Source organism: Leptinotarsa decemlineata, unplaced genomic scaffold (genome assembly GCF_025532065.1).
Source record: "Leptinotarsa decemlineata unplaced genomic scaffold, Ldec_3_MD MMD2_tig00001393_RagTag_RagTag, whole genome shotgun sequence".
Classification (NCBI taxonomy): Eukaryota; Metazoa; Arthropoda; class Insecta; order Coleoptera; family Chrysomelidae; genus Leptinotarsa; species Leptinotarsa decemlineata.
In genome coordinates this window covers 1,495,594-1,504,291 of record NW_027412562.1, presented here as the reverse complement: position 1 = coordinate 1,504,291, position 8,698 = coordinate 1,495,594, and positions in this window count along the sequence as shown.

Genomic DNA, 8,698 nt, shown 5'->3' with positions numbered 1-8,698 from the left:
TATGAGTATGTGTTTATACCAAAAATGGATCGTTTTCGAGATATCCTTTTGTTATTAGCCAGTGGCCTATGCTTGAAGACTGGCAGTAAACAAATCTAAAGAAATGAAATTTAAACGTTCAAGTCAGTCTCGGATATACCTTCCCAGTAGGTTGAATGGATTGACGCCTATCAGAAAACAACTACTCCACTGGCTAATACCATGAAGGGCGATGGATTATATCCGACAGGCGTCAGTGCAATTGAAAATAATTCCGATTTTCAATTATGGAATATCATTGACTATAGGTCGATGATGGCCACTATTTTGCACTGATGAGTGACCAATGAGCCCGAAACCGGTCTGCAAATGTGCCCGTTCCAAAATTGAAGGTCGACTCTTTCAGTTGTATTGCCAATTGCATATGCAGGAAATTTTCTGTGAAGATTTCTGCACTGAGGCCTGTCGGATATAATCCATCGCCCTTCGTGGCATTAGCCAGGGGAGTAGTTTGTTTCCGATAGGCGTCAGTCCATTCAACCTACTGTGTAGGTATATCCGAGACTGACTTACAGTTCTACTTTTATTGATCCCTATAAAAGTTGTTATTTTATTGAAACATTCAATACCCAAGTATTTTGGGGAATTTTGACTCACACTCAAGCGAGAGTAGGGGTGGTATAAAGTATGTTCACCCGAGTAGCGTAATTATGTATATCAGAGTTTTTTGGATATAGGTGTTTATTATCATAGATAAATAACACTAGCTGTAATATGTATAAGCACGGCAATGGTAGGATGTTGAATTTTTTAAACAGTGGTTTACAAGAGTCCAGTGGACGAGACTTGTCCATACAGCGAATGACTCTTTTCTGAACCTTAAAAATGCGGTCAGTATATGCAGAGTTACCCCAGAAGATCAATCCATACTGTATTCTTGATTGTACCAGTCCATGATACATGAGTTTTATAACTTCTGTAGAGACAGTGTCTTGCAGATTCCGAATTGCATAGTTTGCACTGCCAACCTTTACACATAAACTGTCGATATGTGCCTCCCATGTTAGCTTTTGATCCAGGAGTATTCCTAAAAATCTAGCTACCTGGCAGTATTCCAGAGTTTCACCACACATATTGATGTTGTTCAATAGTTCTGGATTCGAAGTACCGTTCTTAGGTAAAAAATTGATAAACATAGTTTTCTTTACATTGCAGACAAGGTCATTGTCGCTACAGTATTTACTGAATTCATCACATGCATAATTACCCAAGTTTACCAGACTTCCCAAGGTTTTATGGGCTAAGAATATATTTGTGTCATCAGCATAAAGTATCATTCTATTTGGTGTGGAACAGGTATCGTAGATGTCATTTGAAAATATTATAAAAAGAGTTGGTCCCAATATAGACCCCTGGGGCACTCCTAACTCAGCACTCTTACAGTCAGATTTGCTATTATTTATTACTGTCATTTGAGAACGATTTGTCAAATATGATACTATCCAATCATGTGGTATACCACGAATTCCTATGCTGTATAATTTACGAAAAAGTAAGTTGTGGTTAACCATATCAAATGCACGAGTTAAATCATAGAATATACCTAGCACATTCTTCTTGTTATTAGGCTGTTCATAGATAAAATCCAGAGCTTGTTCAATAACCGTTGAAGTTGATTTAGCTTTCCTGAATCCGTTTTGGTTATTGGAGATGATTTTGTAATGTTCAAGGTAGGAGATCAGCCGGACAGAGTAGGCAGCTTCAAACGCTTTGGGAATTTGACTCTGAACATAAATAGCCCGATAGTTTGCAGCGTCATGTTCGGAACCTTTATTTTTAAATATTGGTATACATTTTGATTGTTTTAGGTCCGGAAAGATACCACTAGAAAATGACTCGTTTATGAGATATGCCAGCGGTTCACAGATTAAATCCACAGCTGATCTCAAAACCCTTCCATTAATGTCATCAATTCCTGAAGCTGTCTTTGAGGTAGTTTTCATTAAAATTGTTCTCAATTCACCTGGCGTTACAGACGTCAGAAAAAAGTTAACAGGGGTAATGTTCATTTTTTTGTTTTTATTGGAACTTAAGCTAATTTTTGGGAGGTTAGTAAAATAATTGTTAATATAATTACATTTGTCCAGTTCATCTCTAATAGGTTCTACATTCTGGTTATGTATGTCAGGAAATGGTTTCTTATTATCTCTATTACTATTTTCATTGATTATTTTCCAACTGTCACGTGCAACATTATTGGACTTTTTTATTCTAGCGTCATTGATCTGTTTCTGATATATTTTCATAGTCGTTTGATATTTTTTTTTAAATTCCTTATATTTAGAGGTATAGAACTTATATTTATAGGTAATGAAGCATTTTGATGAATTATACAAAATTTCCTTCATTCATCTCGTTTATTTCATGTAGAAATTATTTGATAACCGAATTCTTATTTTTTAATGAAAAAGTGAATATTTTTGAATCGATAAATTTTTAGTATAGGGTGTATCACATAAACTCATAATCGAAATATGTCAGGTATCTATAAATGTAAGAATATAGAGGATATTTTGTTTGAAATAAAAAAGTATATTTCGACTCCCAGTACAATATAGTCTGTTGCAAAAATGCCATTTTTTTCATCGATAGAACGAATGAAAAACTCAACTTTGCCAAATTTCATATTCCTAATACGGATTATGGATGGTCATTACGTTGTACCTAGTTTTTTTTTGAGGGCAACACAAGCACTACAGAAAAATCCTTGAGGCGTTCTTAGAGCTGTGCCTGTGCGAAAAGAATGATTCACATTGGATTCATCGTCACATTATCATCCTTTAGCTTTCTACTTCTTCATATTTACCCAAAAAAAATGTGAAAATCTTCCAAATAACTTAATTTATTTTAAGACCAAATGACTTCCTACTAATATGCATATGTATATGATATAGTCAAAGTCAAAGTTTTATCTTCCTCTTGAAGATGGTGATCGAAACACGTGTCGAGGTGTTAAAAATAACGATTTGGTGTTGGGAAAAATCTCCAGTAATATTCATTACTACACCACTACACCGAAGGTGTAGTTCATCATAAGTAAAAAAGAAGGAATTATCTGTTTATCTATCTATTTATGATGTGTTTCGAGTAAAGAAACTGACCAGCCAACCTGTTGAAACGTTATTGTTGAAATGATAATTTTTAAAATCTTTCAAAAATTAAATAACTTTTATTTCCCTTATTCATATAATCGTTCATCCATGTACTACCCCAACAAGACCTCACTTGATGAATGTATGCCCCAAATTTCTCCATTCATTCAACTGGAAGGAAATTGGTTCTGAATGAGCATCATTAACTCCAATAGATTGATCAGGATTCCGACATAATTCAGACTCAAATCCAGACAATGTCGTTGATAGATGCATAAAAACACCACCGGGCTACATACAGTCTCGGAGGGTAGCACAAAGTGACCGCAGTAATGACCACGTAGGTCTCGTCACGTCGTATGTCACTTGTTCTCTACAAAAAGAAGATGGAGTAGAAGTCTCTCATGACTTCAGGACACGCTAAGGGCGAAAGTTTTGTTAATATGCAGTTTTTACTCACTGCGACGTGCTATTTGGGTTGAATTAATGACGTTTTATTCGAATACGTCAATTGTGGAACTGTTGAAGAGTGTTTTGAATACAATTTAGATTTTTTCATGAAACAGTTGGTCCAAACATGTTTTAGAGAATTGCTTCTGAATTTGAAGCATTTCAAAAAATTTTTTATATGTCACTGATTTTGTGGTGTACTGTACTCTATTTTTACTCAGTTTCACTCAGTTTATTCATTTTTCAATGAACGAATTGAAAACCACTTCACCTCTTTTAGCTCCATACAAAAGGATACAGTTATAATACGACACCAAAAATGAAAAATTATATCGCTGCCAAGCCAAATAATATATTAATGGCTGTTTTTCTCGAAAACAACCAGCAGCAAAGCTATTTTCGAACATATAGATTTATGGGAGATCCGAATCCCTCAGAACCCCATTCCACAGATCCTCATATCACTGAAAAGTCAGATCATAAGTGAGAAATCAGTTCTCCCAAATTCCATGGTCGATAACTAATGAAAAAATAAACTGACACCACGCCAAACATTTTTCTCGTCTCATTCCATGATAATTCGATGATTTCCTTGTTTCCAAAAATCTCATCTACCGGCAGTGGTGCAAAAATCCCAGTGCCGAAAACCAAACTAGGTTTGTTGATGCTCGCAACAACTGCAAACTCATAATGAATGAAAGCAAAGAATTTCATATTCAGAGAATAAGGGATAAACCGCTTGGCAATTCTATCGGGTCTAGATCCTTCTCGTCTTGTCAATAAGAACTTTACTAAATCCACAATTCCACCACTAACACAAACGGATGGTTCAATTGCAACAACAATCATAGAAAAAGCGAATCTGCTAGCTGAACAATTTGTGTCCCACTCACTCCACAGTCGATTCTCTGGGAAAGTGTCGGAAAATACTTTTCGACAGAAAATTTTGAAACAGCTCAATATCAAGGCATCTGGCCCAGTGCCCGTAATTAAAAAGTGCGCAAATGAACTCGCACCTTTATTTTGCAGACTTTTCAACCTGTCTTACAAGAAAGGAATTTTTCTTTCTTGTTTGAAGATTGCTTGCGTTCAAGAAAAATTTTCCAAATAACTGTAGACCAGTCGCTTTGATATCATTGATATCAAAAATCATGCAGAAAGTTGTAAACCACCATATCCTCAAATATTTGGAAGGCTTCAACATCTTGAGCGATCATCAATATGGCTTTCGGAAACAAAGATCAACAGGCGACCTGTCTATCGTATATTCATTATAAGGTAATCGAGAATCAAGAGCTGTTTCGCTTGATATTTATAAGGCCTTTGACTATGTGTGTCATGAGGATTTGCTGGCCAAACTTTGATGCTATGGCTTGTGGGATCATTTTTGTGTATGGCTCTTCAGCTTCCTGAAAGAACCTTCCCTGCAAGTGGCCGTCGATGGATATCTCTCGAATACTTTCACTATCAACGTTGGTGTTCCCCAGGGATCTGTATTGTTTCCAACCCTCTTTTAATTGTTTATTAACGACTTATTGGAAAAAACCAAGGATTCAATATATTGCTTTACTGACGACAGAACACTTGTCTCGCCATTTCATTTGGATTCCAGGACACCGGCTACGAAGGCACATCTTCACCGGCAGTAGGAAGTTGCATATATAATAAGGATCTAGAAGTGATTTCGAATTGGGGAGAAAGTAACCAGGTTAAATTCAGTGCCACAATAAGCCGGGCATTGGTTTCCTCCAAGAAGATAAATGTCTACGAACCTGATATAATAATGTCAGGTCAGACAATTCCGCTTTCTGCTTCGATAAGTTTATTGGAGGTTGAAATGGACACCAATATGTCTTGGCTCAATCACGTCGCTGGAATTGCAAAGGCTGCTCCTCAAAAGCTCAAAACACTGTTTCGAAACAGAAAACTGTACACACCTCAGCAACTTTTGATGCTTTATAAAGCTCAGATCAGACCTTCTTTGAAGTATTGTTCTCAGGTATGGAGCTCTGCCCCCAAACATATCTTGAAGTTGCTGGATTCCATCCAGAAAGGAGCCATCCGCCTGATTAGAGACGCGAACATCACATGCAACCTTGATAGCCTGGAGCATCTGAGAAATGTTGGAAATTTTTGTCACTCTCCTATAGATACTCTCATGGGAAGTGTTCGAGTGACTTGGCACATTAAATTTCACCAGGAGCAGTACATATCAGAAATATGCGACGGCAGTGACTGCTCATAGTTTTGAGGCTCAACTCAGTACACATCGAGCTTCACTGTTTGAGAACTCTTCCATCTGGAGAACTGCGTTCATGTGGAATGAACTCCCGGAAACGTTTTACCAAATGGGTTTAATCTACAGCGATTCAAATCCAATGAGAATCGCTACTTTCGCGCAGGCCAATTTCCTGTAGTGGTCGTGTTTTTCCTTAAAAAAATGTAGAACAATAGCTTTCGAAATGAAACGAAGGGACAAGGGTTTCCTTTCTGAAGGCTTGTTATGTTTTCCTTGATTGAAGAAAGACAGTTTATTGCCAATAATGTTATCGACGATATGGCTGAAAGCAATGAAAATCTTTCAAGAACACTTCGTAGTTACATTGATTGGAAAACGTAAATTAAGAGAAAATCTTCGAAAATTTGTTACATAAAATTTGTTACATAACAAATGTTATGTAACACTGAAGACAAATGCTGTAGAATGGAAAGTCGGGGATATATGAGAGGAGCTGTAACAGAAAATATCAAAAAACACGCAGCAAAGCAAGGAAAGTCAAGTGTCGCTCAACACGTATTAGAGAACGATCAAAGAATGAATGAATTCTATCTACTGCTGAAGAGTCTTACAGTATTTTTCTCTATATCTATAACATTGTGAGGAAATTTTCTAACATAGTGAAGACTTCTAGACCTCCTCCTAATACTTCGTTATTCGATTGGGTTGTTATTTATTTAGGTTGTGTCAAAAGTTTTGCCCATTTTTATGAGTCCACATTGAACTGTAATATCTCAGTGCATATTTATTCAATTCAATCGAAACAGGCGTCATTTAAATCAGTACACTTTTGCCAATGTAACGCAAATCAAATGATTCCATGAGCATGAAAATTGTATGCTCGGGATTCGATGAAGTCGACGAAGGCCGATTTTGTCTGGACCTGATCGGCGATGGTTCTACTGGCGAGAAAGTTATCGAAGTGTTGGAAAAGGTGGCACTCGGTTGGCGGAAGGTCTGATGAGTATGGTTGGTGAGGCAAAACTTCGATGCTCAGCTATTTCAATTTTCGAACGGTAATTTGTGAAACGTGTCGTGGAGCAGAATTGGACCTGTTCTGTTGGCCAGTGCCGGTACAGTTCATCGATTTCCTCACAATAGGACTGACTGTTTTCATGGTTTGGCTCAGTTGCAGGGAGTTATGGTGAATCATACCAGCCGCTGAGCACCATACAGTAACCGGTTTTTTTTGGTGAATTTTCGCCTTTGGAAGGTGCCTGGGTGGCTCTTCGGTGTCCAAACACCTTCCTGAACGTCTTCTGTTGTTGTAGAGCAGTGTTTTCCAACCTGTGGTACGCGTACCACTAGTAGTACGCAGAGGCTACTGCGGTGGTACGTGGTGACGTTCTGAGTACGAGTATTATACAGTATCACCATTAAAGTGCGCACCATATGGGAAACCTTTTTTTTTGAAAACTTTCAATGAAGTGTAACTTCGGCAATTGTTTGTGCTTTAAATTTAACTTGGAATGATGTGGCCAACTGCGACCCACTGACGTTCAGTGTTTGTCAAATTAAACTTTTTTTTTGAAAAAAATTGAAAAAGTGCATTTCTAGATCGAATTTAACAAAAAGTTACTTGAAAAAGTTGTGTCTACGGCAATTTTATAATCATATGCCAAACTTTATGCAACTAGGATAAAGTTAACGTTTTGCTTATTTTTGACAGATATCCCCTTTATTTTCAAAAACAAGTTCGGTTAATTGTCATCAATTCATGTATACATAACAAACTCATAATGGAGTTTAACTTTTCTGATACATTTTTACTCATACGAACGTTTTTAGAGAGAAATTAAAAATTTGCTATAAACATTTCAACATGACTGGTGCAAAGTTTCAATCACTCGGCTATTTTCTTGAACAAACCTTCGATTTCGAAAAAGCAGAGGCAACTAAAAAAAATGCAAATAATTTCGATAGGACTATTATTATTATAAATTTTAAACAACAATAATATTATGGAAAATACAAATGGGTATAAAAAATTACTTATTGATCTAAATGAGGTTGTCAAACACTTATCGCCTTCATTTCAGTATGTCATCCTCCACGTTCCATACAAATTATGGTCCTTCTACTGACATCTCTAACTGCATTTTCAATAAATCGGGGATTTATATTTGCACAGCACTCGCGAATGGTATTTTCCAGATGTTGTATGTCAGTAATTGGTCTACTTCGGTACACTTTTGGTTTCAGGTAACCCCACAAGGAAAAGTCTAAAGGCGTCAAGTCGGATGACCTAGGTGGCCAATAATGTTCCCAGCTACGTCCAATAACTTCACTAAACTTCACTAACCTCATTATTTAAAAGGTTGAGATAACCGACGGATGATAAATTTCCCCTAAAGAAAAATGGTCCAATTATTTGGTCGTTAAGTATCCCACACCATACATTAGTTTTAAAGGAATACTGATCACCACATTCAACTGTGAAATTGGGATTTTCTTGGGCCCACCATCGGCAATTTTGAGAAGTCACCGTTCCATTTGAAGAAAACGTTGCCTCATCTGTCCATAAAATTTTATACGGAAACTTTACATTTTCTTCTCTCTCTCCTTGAAACCAGAATGAAAACCCCAAACGGACATCAAAATCCTGTTCTTTTTATGTGTTAATAAATTTTGGCTTGTAAGGCCAAAATTCATTCTTTAATAAAAATTTTCTAACACTTTCTCTCTTGTAATCGGTATTTTTTATAATATCGGTTATGCTCGTTTGCCCGTGTTCAATTACTTTTAAACAAATGTTGAGTTGGGCCTCCTCATCATATTTACTTGAAGTGTGCTTTTTCTTAAATTATTTTGCTACGGATCCTTTTTCTCTGAATTTCGA